Genomic DNA, 14,904 nt, shown 5'->3' with positions numbered 1-14,904 from the left:
GTGTTCCAAGTGTCTTGGGAATGTTTTTTCCAGGAAGTGTAGTCCTATAAGAGTGATTCTTATTTTTGCATGTTTTACAGAAACTAGGCTTCTGACATTTAATCCCAATAAATAGTCAAATGCTCTTCATTTATGGCTTATGAGATCTAGCTTTATCCCAAATTCTCAGTCAATATTAGATTTAATTTGCCAATGTTCAAATTAGGCCCAAATTGTGCTGCCCCAAACCCTACCCAGTATCCTATCCCAAGGATGTTAACATGGTAGCAAACACCAGCTAAATGAGAATAATAGAGGGAAGGCATCTTGGGGAAATGATTCGATCTGCTTCAATATGAACACAAGGTTCAAAGTCGGTGGAACAGAACGAGAGGAAATGTAACACAATGGGTGCAGGCTGGTTTAAGGGTTGCTTGACAAGGAGGACTGCTACAACAGGACTGAGCTTCCGAGTAAGACAAGGAGCTCTTTGTGAACTTATGACCTTCTCATCTACTGGGCTGGTTTGGACCTGGTTATGAGGAGACAGAGAACCTGTTAGATGACCACTTTCAGGGTGTAAGAATTCGAAGTTTGTCTTGTTAGGACACGTTCAGGATTGGATTTTAGGTAAACAATGCCCTCTACTGCTAAACAGCTCTCATGACAGCTCTCTGGGTGACAGTTTTTGCAAGGAGGCTCTGTCTCCAGGAACCCCTAAAGAGGAGAGGAGCAAGATGGAAATGGTGTTTGATCCATAGGACACCAGGAGCCTTCAACCAAAACAGAGGTTTCTGGGTTTCTGTCTCAGGTTTAGATTCAAGCATCCAGTTGAGGTTGGACTACAGGGCCCCTAGAATTCTATCAGCACCAAGATACAAGAATAGTCACAATTATTTGAATAATTGTAAAAAATAAACACTTTTTCTTCCTCTTTGGATCAGATGGTTTGGCTAATGTATATATCTCACTAGATCAGTTCTTTGCAAGTAGAACAGAAGGCTTTGGACATTCAGATCTCATTCTAGAAATCAAGAGTTAAGCACTTCTCTCCTCCCCATTCCCCTGCCCTATCCTCACCACTGGGACCCAATTTTATTTAATTTAAGAGTGGTTAAAATCACTTATTCTCATGTTTGTTTGTTTTTTTAAAGATATTATTTATTTCAATCTCAAGTAGGTGGCGAGGCAGGCAGAGAGAGAGAGAGGAGGAGGAAGCAGGCTCCCCACTGAGCAGAGAGCCCAATGTGGGGCTTGATTCCAGGACCCTGAGATCATGACCTGAGCCGAAGGCAGAGGTTTAACCCACTGAGCCATCCAGGTGCCCCTTATTCTCATGTTTTATGTAACTTGAAATATCTCCCCAGGAAACCTGAGTTTTCTTCTTCTATTTCTTCTTCCTCCTCCACCTCTTCCTCCTTCTCTTTCTCCTCCTTCTCTTGCATTTTCTTCTAAAGACATTTGGAAGCTAAAACATATGTAGTATGTTGTCTCAATCATTTGAGACAAAGCCCTGTGTCCACATTCTCTTGGTGGCTTGGCTTTCTGGGTTGAGTGACTGCCACCCCTTCTTACCTAGCTTCTGAAGGGAATGCTCACTCTCTCTGCTGCCCCTCAACTGTGGGCTGGGCGAGCAGGGAATCCTTCCCTGACACTCTGCCATTAACTAGCCACTTGACCTCAAGCAGTTGATTTTATTGACTTCATTCTTCTCTGCTATAAAGAATGAATTGAACTAGGTCATGTCTACAGTATCTCAGCTCCCTCTGAGACCCAATAATCCCACTTCATTGTCTCAAGCTTCTGCCAGGCTCCTTCTGGGTAGACCAGTTACACTCTACTGGTGAAGCAAACAAAGGGTCCTGGCAGGTAGACTATGTAATCTGAAGTACTTACTACTTTCTTGGCAGCTGGCACATACACTTAACCATTATGGGTGATTTGACAGCTGTTTTATTGGCTTCATTGGTTACATCAGACAAAATACCTAAAATCATCTGTTTACGATATTTATAAAGTTTAAAGATACTGTAAGGGATCCAGGCTCATTCTCCATCTAGAGCTGCATCCCAAGGAACTGCAACCTCAAAAAGTCCTTGAAAGGTCAAGTTAGCAGGCTTATCCTCCAGGTACTAGGCTGAGGAGACCTGTGCCCTCTGGAACTGTCCAGGCATGCTCTAAACTCCTGATTCTCTAATGCACCAAGTCTCTGTTCTGAAGGAGGCATCTCACCATGGAGCTCTAGACTCTTCCAACTGCCATCCACCTGATTTCTTCTCTAAGCTCCTTGGCAGGTGAGATGGGAGGGGAGGGCCTGATAAAATAAAAAAATGAATCCAGGATTTTTAACTAGATGCCTGGGGCATCGGGGTGGGGGGTTGGTTCTTGAAAACTCCCATAGGCATGGGAACCACTCAGAAGATAATAAATAATAGTGACAGACAGAAACAAGGACCAAATGTCTCCCTTTTGATCTTCTATTTCCTCCATAGGGGTCTTGGCGCCTGGGTTCAACACCGACTTGAGTGTTTTGTTCTACTGTTTGTGCCTTGGTATGAAAACACAAACGCCAACTTCCTTCTGAATGCAAGGCACCTTGAGGAGAACCAGGAGAAACTCCACAGGAACAGGGTCCTGCTTGTGGTCTCCCACACCCTGACTTTAGTAGGACTACGTCTGGGGAATCTTCATATCCTAATCTGAAGGTTCAGGTGGAAAGTGAAAAGCCAGGCTTAATATCCTGTGCAAACGCTCACACACACACACACACACACACACACACACCACACTCTGACTGTAAATACAGGATTCAGCCTATAAAAGAAACAATAAGAACTAGATTCAATGAGGTTTCCCTGGGCAAATGGAGTGTTTAGGCTTTTGCTGGGATTCTATTGTGTAGACTGGAGTTTCTTAACACAGTAAGACAGCAAGCAGCTTCCTGTTATGGAAACAGCCAAACCCTAACATTCAGAAAGTCAATCTATACAGCAACTGGATAAACAACCAAGATAATGATCAGCCATAATGGGCACAATAGCCAAAATGGGATTGCTTGGAGAAAAGGGGCTGGCGTAGGCCCAAGCAATGCAGATGAATACAAGCCATCTCCTGCTTAACAATCCCCATTCATTGTGTCCTGGGCTTGTGCACACCACCCCATACACGGCGGCTGGGAGTGTGCAGGTACAGATCCTAGTGCTATTTATAGGTGGCTTGCTGGGAGCCATGTGTCTGGTTCCCTGGCTGACCTTCCGGAGACCTGGGGCACTGTGCTAGGACAGGTGTCCTGTCTTTGTCAGCACTGGGATTGGTGTCATATTCCAGGTCTTGTCACTCATAAAGCGACCTCCTCCAAGCCAGTCCTGGAATCTGGGTCTTAGTTTCCCCATCTGTAAAAGGCCATCCTAATAATGGATTCAGGCTGCTCTCTTTCCTCTGGAGGCTACATATATGACAATGTCTTTGGTTATTTAAGAAGGGGCAGCAGAAATGGCATTGCTTTATAAAGTATCTGTGTGCCCCGCCTGGCCCTTTAGCGGTTGCAGGACTGTGCGCAGTGAGAGGTAACTCGTGCGCAGTGAGACTATCTTGTGCGCAGTGAGATGTATCTTGTGCACAGTGAGACGTATCTTGTGCGCAGTGAGACATATCTTCTGCTCTCCAAAGCAGTGAGACGTATCTTCTGCTCCATTACTGAGGAATCCAGACATTCCATCAACCCTTACTCAACACATGCTCATGTTACCCTGCCCTGGGCATCATACAATTAGGGCAGTGATTCAGTCCCTTGAGCTATAGGGACAGGGTGATAATCACCCCATGTATTCTGTCCTGCATGGTCCTGAAAGGTCTTGCTGACTCCCAAATCTTTCTCACCCAACTGCTTTCTGAAAGAAAGTGCCCACCATTTTACTCACTCCTTTGGTTTAAATTAAAAGTTGGGGTACATTGCGAGTGGGGATATTATATCAGGAAGTCCCGTGGCAGTGGGGACATATCCTGGGAAGAAGATGTGAGGCCACTGGAGTACCCCACAGCTTTTTGTGTGCCTGAATCTCTTCGTCTGGGAAGCAAGAGCAGGTCAGACAGGACTGGGAGGTCAGAGAGTGATAGGAAGCACTGTCAGGGCCCAGGTAGGAGATTCTAATGTCAGGAGATGCAGAGAATGGTAGCCTAAGATGATGGGGACTCTTGGAATTTTTCAGTGGGACAGAGGGTAGGATAAAAACTGATTAGTAAATTCTGATATCTAAGAGCAAAGGCACTGTAATGTACTTACAGTTATGAGGGGCAGGAATTTATTTTTCAGAGGTGGCAAGGATCTTAGAGATCATCCCAGAGGGAGGCCATGACTCACCCAGGTTGCAGAACAGGTGAAATCAAGAGTGAGAAGGTTGGCTTCCCAAGTCCATCCTTTCCATCACACCTCACTGCCTCTTCCCATAAAGACTGCTATGGTGACAGATGCCTTATGAGCCTAAGGCTTGACCAAGGGCTCTGCTCAGCAGTCTCTGCATCAGGGGTCTCCTACTCCCCTGGCACTATCTACCTCCAAGCAGGCATTAGGGGAACCAGGGTTCCTGGGCTCTCTCTGTCATCCCTGCGTAAGAGCAAGGAGATCAAGGCCTGACAGGGACCAGAAGCCCCTGACCTGCTGACCACAGCATTCCTGGCAGCTCTGCCTTCCCTACACCTAGGGAGAGTGGAGAGACAACAGCCAAGGCCAACAGATGACCACTTTGAGCAAGAGAGTCTTCAAGACAAGTAATCAACTCCCCAACAAGCAAAATAGTTCCCATTTTTACAACAGTGGTGAGTCCTGAGCTCAGAATTCCTTCAGGCCCTTTGACTTCAAACCCAATGCTTGTTTTACTGAATCTCCCTGGCTCTAAATCCACAAAGCTTCTGCTTAAGCACAACATGACTTCCCCAGTGATGCAGGGATGAGTGTTTATTTGTTTACCTGTATGTATTACAACTGGTAACTTTCAAACTTGTATTAGATACCATTGCTCAACGACTGTGGATTCAGACCGTCATCTGTGGTCCTATTACTCTAAAGTCCTTCAGAGTAAAATAAAAGTCTGTGCTGCCTCCATTATCCAAACAAGATGAATTTGGCATGACTCCTCAACTGGTGGAGAAACCAGTTGCCTTCAGTTATATAGAATAATAAAGATGTGGCCTTAGCAAGGAGCTGGGGGGGGGGGGAAGGGAAGCCCCTCTGTCCATACCTTCCTCCACCCAAGCAGGTTATTTGCTGGACCCTGGCTTCGGACCTCTTACTGACCACCATCAGCTCTGTGACTGGGAGGACAGAGCAAGCAGCTTTTGTCGTAGAACTGGGTGTCATAGTCTTATTCTTCCCTTGTAGGGCTTCTAGCTGGGACAAGGCCTGGACCCCACAGCTGCATGCTCCTCCTTACTCTCGCTGATCACAGATCTCAGATTACAGTTTTTTTTTTTTTTTTTTTATTAAATATTTAAATCCAAGGGTGCCTAGGCAGCTCCATCGGTTAAGAGTCTGCCTTCTGCTCAGGTCATGATCCCAGGATCCTGAGATCAAACCCTGTATCAGGATCCCTTCCCAACTAGGACCCTGCTTCTCCCTCTCCCTCTGCCTGCCATTCCCCCTGCTTGTGCTCTTTCCCTCTCTCTGTCAAATAAATAAGTAAAATCTTTAAAAAAAAAAAAAATAAATCCAGTGCCTCCTATGACAGCCACCTAAATGTGTTCATGTGCTTCTTATAACAGCTCTGAGAAGGTACTATTATTATTATTATTATTATTATTTAGAACAGCAAGTTAAAGCTCATAAAGGGTTCCTTTTGCATGCTGATTCCATAGCTAAGCAGTGACCATAACAGAAGATGTACTCTGGATTGTTGGACTCCAAGTTTTGTGCTCTTTCTAGCACACTATGTGTCCCCATCCCACGGCCTTCAGCCATCCTGGCCTTGACCCAAGGAAGCCCCCAGCCCTTCCAGCTCAATCAGACCTCTGGCGTTATCCTTCTCCTGCTCCGATGGCCTTAGGTACCTACCTCTCAGAATAACCAGATTGCATATTTCCACCTGCGCTGAAAAGACTTCACTTGTCCACTCCTTGTAACCATTCTTTACACAATCTCAGGGGTACAGCTTTCAGTGACTTCATCTGGCCTTCTTTGCTTTTCTTGGCATCAATCACGTGGTAGGAGTAATGAAAACAAAATCCCAGTCAGCCAAGCTCATGTCCAAGCTACACATACCTGTATGTAGAGAGACATGAAAGAACATGAGACAACCCCAGGGTCCTTATTCACTCTGCCAAGAGTGGATCCCCCATTGCAGGTGCTACAAGTGTGATCTCCATCTTCCCAGAAACCAGTATCATGAGCTCACTTCTAACACAGGCCAAGAGATGCACTGCAGGTGGCCTCATTGTTTTGCAGAGCTTCCACGGTCTCTTTTTGCCTTCAGAGAAGAGTCCCACCTTTAGAGAAGGCTTTCATGATTTGGCTCCCCTATGCCCTGGGACCAGCAGAGCTGTTGTCCCCCTCACTCATCTGCATCTGTTCCCTCATGGACTCTCCCTTCCCCCTCCATTTCTCTCAACCTTACCTGTCCTTCCAGGCCCCATTCAAATGATGACTTCTTTGCAAAGCCTTTCCTAATGACCCTATTTTGCAAATGAGGAAATAGAGGGTCAGTAGAATTAAATAACATGCCCAAGTTTACACAGCCAGCAAATGGGGAAATACAGATTTTAAGCTAGGCCTGTCAGAATCCAAAATCAAGGATCATTCCAATGAACCCTAAACTCCCTGAAGAACACATGGGATGACATACTTAGTGCAGTGCAAGGAGGGGGTATCAAAGCTTTATAGGTTCTGAAAGAAACCTTTATAGGTTCCCAGAAAGCAGGAAGGACAGGATGAGGATAGGGCCTTGCCCATATTGGGTGTTCAGGCAGTCCCCTTGACAGAGACCACAATATTGATGACACTCGCTGCCATTTATTGAGATTCAACTCTGTATGATGCTCTCTGTTAACTTTAAATATGGCACTCCATTTAATTCTTACCCCTGCACAAGTCAATTATTATTATACCATTTTCACAAGAAGACTCTGTGTTTAGAAAGCCCACCTAAGCTAGGCATTTTCCCCACTAGTTTTTGTAACAACTGCGTGAGATATGCATGGTTACTTTTATGTTACAGTTGACATAATCGGGGCTCAGAGAATTCCCAGCCATTGGCCATTGCACATGGCAGGGAAGGGTGGAGCCCAGGCCTGATAACTGTTCCCCTGGAAAACTGGGCTCACTTTGCTCCTGCCGATGGAAGATGAGATGAAAACTTTCCAGGCAGGAGTCCTGCAATGACTGGATACACATCAGTAACTATGGATTTGTCTGACTTGAGTGGGGTTCCCACTACTTGATGGAGTAGAGGAAGGAGGATTAGGTGGGAATGGGTACAGTGCCCAATCAGAGAATGGAGAGTTCTGGAGGAAGATCCTGTGAGAATTAGCAGGTAAAGACGAGTATGTGGGCCTAGGGCCCCAGACTCTCATGCTTGGGCATACAGAGTAGGCTGGAGGAGGCTAGTGGAGAGGGGGACATTCCCTCAACTGGGAAATTTCACCAAGTTTTGCTCTCAGGCTTGGCATGTAAAACTTGGGGTCTTGACTGGACACCAGCAATCAATCTTTAACCTCTACTTCCTGGAAAGCAAAGACAAAGACTGCTGGAAAAAGAAAGGTAGCCTTCTCTTCACACCTTCCCTAGAGCAAGGTAGCTATGCCTTAGGCCTGCAAGAAAGTGGAAATTTTGTTGTCAAGGGAACAAGGCTCAGTCTGGGGCCATTTGAGGACCCCTGGAATAAGGAACCTATTAGGTAGGAGGGGTACCAATACAGGAAGCAGATAGTTTGGTTCAATTCAACTCATACACAATTCCATACTGAGCCTGCTTTAGAAACCATGGTGGTTGGGGAATAAGAGAGACCCAGAACCAGCCCTGGGGTGTCAACTTTCAGGAAGGGTCAGTGAGCCGCCACAGCTGGTTCAGTTGAATAAAATCTATCAAGTACTCCACATATGTGTGGTAACCTTGAAAAATATTTACTGAACTAGATTCTTAGGTAGAGAGGAAAACAAGATGGTGTTCCTATAACTCAAATTCAGGGCATCAATGGTAAATATTAAGCGCTAAGAGTAGTGCGATTCTTTTGATTCTTTTGGGCTCAAAAGAGCTGAAAAAGCCTCCAGGCATCTAACTTGGGCTTGTCACCACTTTCAGAGCTAATGAAAAAAGTCACCTGATATATGAGGTGGATAACCAATTAGAAATCTCAAGATCTAGGATGGGTTCTTGCCTCTGTTAATAGCTGTGTGTCATGGGCAAGTAACTTAAACTCTTTGGGCCTCCATTTCTGTTAACTATAACTTAAGGATAATGCTAATGATAACAAGGGTTTATTTATTTGCTTGCCAATTCATATATTGAGTGCTGACTGGTACCTTTCTGGGCTCTGGAAACAGCAGCAGACATGACAAAAAGGGCCCACAATCATAGAGTTTTCTGTCTGATGAGAAGAAGCAGAAAGTGAAACTAAGGAAATAATACACAAGATCCTTTCAGGTGGTGATAATTTGATAACTGTTATGGAGAACATGAACAAGGTACAGAGAGAGAGAGAAAGAGAAAGAAAGGGGGATGGAGGAGTTTTCTCTGTTGACTTTGTCCTCTACCTTTGCAAGAGCCAGAACACTCTTTCACAGCTGTAGCATTAGAATGAGTTATTTGCCTCCTTCTATTATCACCTGTCCCAACCAATTCATGTGTTGACATCTTAAGCCCTAACGGGATGGTATTAGTTAGAAGTGGGGGCCTTTGGGAGGTAATGAGTCATGAGGGTGTAGCTCTCATGATGGGATTAGTGCCCTTATAAGAGGCACAAGGGAGTTAGCTTCCTCTTTCTCCTTCCCACCCTGTGAGGACACAGCAAAAAGGCTGTCCAAAACCAGGAAGAGGTCTCTCACCAGACACAGGATCTGCTGGCACCTTGATCTCGGGCTTCCCAGCCTCCAGAACTGTGAGAAATGCACTTTATTATTTAAACTACCAGATCTATGGTAATTTGTTATAGCAGCCAAAACCAACCAAGACATTGCATTTCTTCTGTCTACCATCCACAAAGGCATAAAAATTGTGGTCTTGCTGGAGGTCATATTCTTGTCCTCCTTCCAAGGGGATTCCATTACTGAATTTTCATGTCATGTCCTGGGGGGGCATTTCATGTCCTGGGGATGGTTGCTGTGTTGCTGGTTCAGCCACCTACCAGTCCTGGCTGCAACTGTGAGCCAAGTCAGAGACCAGGTATGAAACTTCAACATCTGCATGAACCCATGATGATCCTAAACTTACAGTTCTGCCCCATCTTGCACCCTTCCAAGAAGCATCAGTTTCAGAAAGCACGAGGGTCAGAAAGAAATCCATGACCAACATAGCAGGATCAGAAGTAAGGTACTAAGTTCAAGGCCAAGGGGACCCTAGCGGGGTGGAGGGTGGGGCTGTCCTGGCTTCTACATGTGGAGCTTTCTGGAAAGCTCAGCTCGGAAATTGCAAAACTGCAAATGATGAGGTTTGGCAGGAGAAAGGTTGAAAGAAAGGGTGCCCTCAGGGTAGGAGGGAGAGCTGGGGCCAGCGGGGATGTGGGGGTGGGGAAAGCAAGCCAGTGGCTGCCCTATTTGCTGTTTCACACCCGAGTCTTGAGCTGAAGTGTGGCTGGGATTTGGATGGCTAGAGCAGGTGGGAAAAACCTTCTCTACTCAGAGAAGGACCTGCTTCCTGTTCTCAATTTTCTCTTCTTCCAGGTAAAGGAATAATATCCTAGTAGCCTTCACTGAGAGGGCTGCTGGAAGATGCTAATGGGCCCCAAAAGGCATGGGAGACATTGTAGAATCACTTAATAATAAAATGGAGAAATACAAAAGAACATCTAATTTAATTCCCTCATTTGATGAATGAGGGGCCAGAGGGGAATTTTCTCACCTAAGATCACACAGCAAGTAGGTAAATACCTTGTAATTTGATGCAGATTTTTGGCTTCCAGATTGGTGCTCTTTTTACTACCCACACCTCTCATCTGCTTTGAGCCTGGTGGTCCTATGCCCAGCACATGTGTACAGACTGAAGGATGGAGAAGGTGATTATCACCAAAATGGTTACCACCAGTTTTGAAGGTCCAGCAGATGCTTTGGGTGCACTAGCATCCAGAGCAGTTGAGGGAGGACAAGGGTTCTCATGTTTATTATAAGAAAAACTAAAGTCATCCTGTCCCAGAGGTGTTTAGAGCCCAGTAGATTTCCCCAGTGTGGACAAAAATGTTCAGCCCACTCAGCATTTCCTGGGTTATGCCATTGTGGCAGGCAGTGCCTTGCAGACTTGACTATCTTGGCCAAGAAAACAAAAGATTATGTCTGCCATGTATTAGTTACGAGATCTCTGACAACCTGCATACATCTATGAGCCTCAAAGCTCTTACTTGCATATTAATATACACCTTTTTCTTACATCATTTAGTTACTAGACTTAAAAATGCAATATAGGATATGAAAGGTACATAGCTGGATATTTACTCTGAAGCTATTTCTCTATGTATCATCAACATCACCACTATCACCATCACCATCACTGCCTGAGGAACTGAAGAAGTACATTTCGTAGATGTTTGATGCAAACTTTAATTACTAATTATCAAAGGCCTTAGGCAACTGATAAAGATATCAATCAAACACCTGGACTGTCCATAGTCAGAACATGCTCTTCAAACAACAGCAACCAGAGGGCTTTTCTCCCCATAGTGGGTTCTTAGAATATGTTTATCATTTGGCTCACCTACCTGCCCTGAAGATGGAACCAAGAGAGGTTAGAAACAGTAGGATTTGGGGTTCCCAGTTGGAGGTCCTTTCGTCACTGTGATGTTGCCAGAGAGAAACAATCCCAGTGAACATGTTCCAGTGTCCATGCAGTCAGGCATCCATGGATTTCAGACAGTGTCCCCCAGGACTGAGAAGCCATGACGGCCTTTCTGGAGGAAGTGAGCCTTCCTACGTGTGATGGGGTCAGGGTTATGGCTGATTTAAGAGCTCTTGTCCATCCAGCTGGTGTGTGTTGTAAACCATCTACTATGTAAAAAGGTAAGTCATTTATGATATATTCTCTACTCCAAGAGAATAAATCCCTCTCTCCACTTCAGAACGGCAAAGTCCCCAACCCACCATGGCAACATATCTATGACTCTGTCCAATTAAAATGGTTCAAGGGTAGCATTGCCTATCCTAGTGGCTTCCTTGACATTTGGGGACAGGAAGGCTGCCTTGGCAGGGTCTCTCACTTGGCAGGAGGAAGGTGTGTGTTCTTTGACCTTCAGCGTGTTAGAATGAAGTGGGCAGGTGACTCCTGCCCACTCCCCATGGTCCCTCTTCTTGCACCAGGCTGGCTTCTTTCACATGTGCTCCTGTCTGGTTCATTTGGACATTTGAGAGTGGAGCCTTCTTTTCCCTTTCAGTTAGAAGCATTCCATCTCACGGTCTGATGTCAGATCACAGAAGGTAGTACTAGATGAGCAGCATGTTCCAACCTTCCTGTTTGCGGGCTAAGGAACAGGCTCAGTGAGGGAGTGACATGCTCAAGGTCACAAGGTGAGTTAGTGGTAGATTCCAGGGCTGGCTTCCAGGCACTTGCCTCCGGCTGTTGTGATGTGCATCTGTGTGGATATCACTTAGCCCTTCATTAGGAATGGGTGTCCTTCTCAGAATCTAACCCCAACCCTCCCCATTGCTGAGGCCCTCCTTGCTCTGGGCTCAAGTCCCTCACTGTGTGTCTGTCACCCATTACTCATGACCACCTGTCTCCATGTGCACCTGGGTTCCCTCTCATGAGCTTCTCTTACAAAACTGGGCTGGGGGCTGTAATCTAGTGCTCTCTTCTTCTCCCACCCCTTGTCCTCATCATTAATCAGAGTAAATCCCATAAAGTTGGTGCCCCAGGGTTGAGAACATGCTCAAGATGGAGTTCCAGGAGTCTAGGCCTGGGTGGCCTCTAGTGGATGCAGTGATGTCAGGGGCATAGAGCAAGGGGTTGAGGTTGGGACTGGGGAAGATTTGGCACCCGTGGCCATCCCCAAGTCTGAATGAATAGAAGCCCCCTCGCGGAAACACCTGGTGGTAACGGAAATCCAGGACAACTTTTATTATCCCTGTTCACAGGTCCATTCAGACTACATTGGGGGCTTCCTATTTCCTCTGCTGGCACTTCACACTCATTCATAACAAGAAAAGCCATTGTGCTCCTGAGTTATGGGCCAAGGATCCCCACGGGGCGGGCATTAAACACATTGGCCCAGATGCTTATTTTTAAAATTGTATTCCCTGCTGAATTGCAGATTCTTATTTTTTCCTCCTCCCACAAAGAAAACTTGAGAGGGGAGTTTTCTCCCAACTTCGAGGGTGAAAAATAACAGTGAAATCTGTTTCTGAGTCCCTTCAGCATTGATCATTTCCAATGATCCCGCTCATTGGAAAGGAAGGTGTCCTTAGCTCCAGTTCTAGATTCTAACCCCAGCTGTGCCCACACTGGTCATGAGTGAGGGATTTTACCCAATGGTTTTGGGTCCCGACTGTCAAGTGAGAAAGTGGGCCAACTCTCCAGGATTCTTTAAGAACCAGGTGCTGTGAATACAAATAGTATGCACTGAAGACTTGAATCTTTCTCTTGCTTATGGCCTGTGGAGAGGAGTCTCTGTTTAGAGTGGGTAAGACTAGCCCTCAAGCCGTTGTTCCTCCCCAGGTAAGAAGCATCCAGAACTCCAGACATCAAAGGATCCAAAAGGCTCTTGGCTAGTACCAAATGATGATAGGAGACTGTCACAGGGTGAGTATGGCCATGAGTTCAGGCTCCAACATCGATAGTCACCAACAGAGTGGTAGTCCACTCTGTCAGGGGATTGGCTCCAGGCCTGGAGCCTGGAGCTGCTGAGACATCTGCCCATGTCTCTTGATTCTTCACTCTGAAAGATAAATCTGACAGCCAGATCTTCCACTTGGCCATGACTCTGTATATTGCCAATAATCCTCATGATTATTTCCCAAAAGTTGATCATCTAGACACCTTATAAAGCTTATATGCCTAAAACCTTAAAAGAACAGATATCAATTTGTTTGCTTGCTTTTAATATTACCTGTTAAAGGAAAAATTATTCTGGCACTTGTTAGGATAGTAAGAAATTTATTATTCAAGACTACTGTGATAGGTGTCAAGACTACTTATGGGGCAGAGAGATGGAGTTCAAATCTAAATACATCCCGAACAAGTGGGTATTTATAGCCAAGGAGCAGTCTGTAGGGTCAGTGGTTGGAAATTACTAAGAGGAGACATCAGGGTAGGGGATTATTGCTAACATGACCTAAGAGGACTCTTGCTGAGCAGGTCAGGGTGATCCCATTTCACTGGGGCAGAGTGAGGGGGATTAAAGAATTGATCAGATACTGAAGGTCATCAGATACCAAGGGTGGAAGATTATTTCTAAACTGACTTAGCAGGACTCTTAGCAGATCTGGACTCTGAAAGAATGGACATAGAAACCGAGGGACAATTTCTACTTGAAAACAAGGACCTAGGGGAGCCTTTTAAAGTTTAAGTATGTGGGGCGCCTGGGTGGCTCAGTGGGTTAAAGCCTCTGCCTTCGGCTCAGGTCATGGTCTCAGGGTCCTGGGATCAAGCCCCGCATCGGGCTCTCTGCTCAGCAGGGAGCCTGCCTCCCCCCCTCTCTCTGCCTGCCTCTCTGCCTACTTGTGATTTCTGTCTGTCAAATAAATAAATTAAAAACAACAAAAAAAAACCTTTAAAGTTTAAGTATGAGACTTTCTAAAGTTTCATACCCTACCTCAAATATCAGACATTGGATTTGCCAGGGGAAAAACCATGGCTTCTTCTTTGGGATCTCACTGACCGCACCTCCCAGGGACTGCTATCCACAACTTCTCTCTAGCCTTCTTAGAAGAGGGACCCTGCCTTGGGTGGGAGATGAGTCTAGAACCTGATTCAGTTTCCTTTCAATCCTGAGTCCAGGATTGGAGAGGTACATGGAGAGTACATGGAGAATGACAGTTACATCACTGTTGGGTTCCCTCCCTCCTCTCAGGGAAGCATGGGAAAACTTGGCCTTGGCTGCCATTCTTCATCATTTTCCTCTCACCTACTCAGTAGCTTGTGGTTGAGTGGGAAGACTGGGAGGCTGTGGGGCTTTTTCTCTGCTGTGTTGCAGGGCCTTGCTGCTTATCCACACAGGGCCTCTGTAAGCAGGGAGTGAATGCATCTGTGAATGTGTAAGGGACCCACAAACAGAGACAGAGATGAGGGAGAAGCAGGGTGGTGGGCCGTTCGTGGCCTCAGAGCTGCTGTTTGGCCCACGCCTGGGGAGGTGAAGTTCTATGAGGCTGAGAGACCATTGGCCCACTGTAGGTCCTGAGAAGGGTCCAGTCTTGCCCTCTTAGTTCTGATCTGAGATTTTGCTAATGTGGGGGCCACTGAAAGTGGAAAGTGGGAAAGAATATTTTGGTCACCCTACTTCTCATTCTTTGGAGGCTCAGACAGGAAGCAACCTTGAGATAGGACAAATGAGTGAAGGGATTTCTAGAGACAGGCAGAGGGACAGACTACATACTCCTGAGTCCAGTCCAGCTATGATCTCTGTGAGCCTGAACCAGCTCCATGCCATCTTTGGTGGGGAAAGGAACAGAGAGGGCACTGCCATACCCACTATGAACTGTGCTTCATGTTTTAACTCATCGATAACCACAACAATTCTGCAGTGAGTATTAATAGTTTGTATTTCAGGAAACCGGGGCCCAGAGAGATCAACATTGCCCTAA

This window comes from Mustela lutreola, chromosome 1, assembly GCF_030435805.1.
Source record: "Mustela lutreola isolate mMusLut2 chromosome 1, mMusLut2.pri, whole genome shotgun sequence".
NCBI lineage: Eukaryota > Metazoa > Chordata > Mammalia > Carnivora > Mustelidae > Mustela > Mustela lutreola.
Note: the sequence above shows the minus strand (reverse complement) of the source record.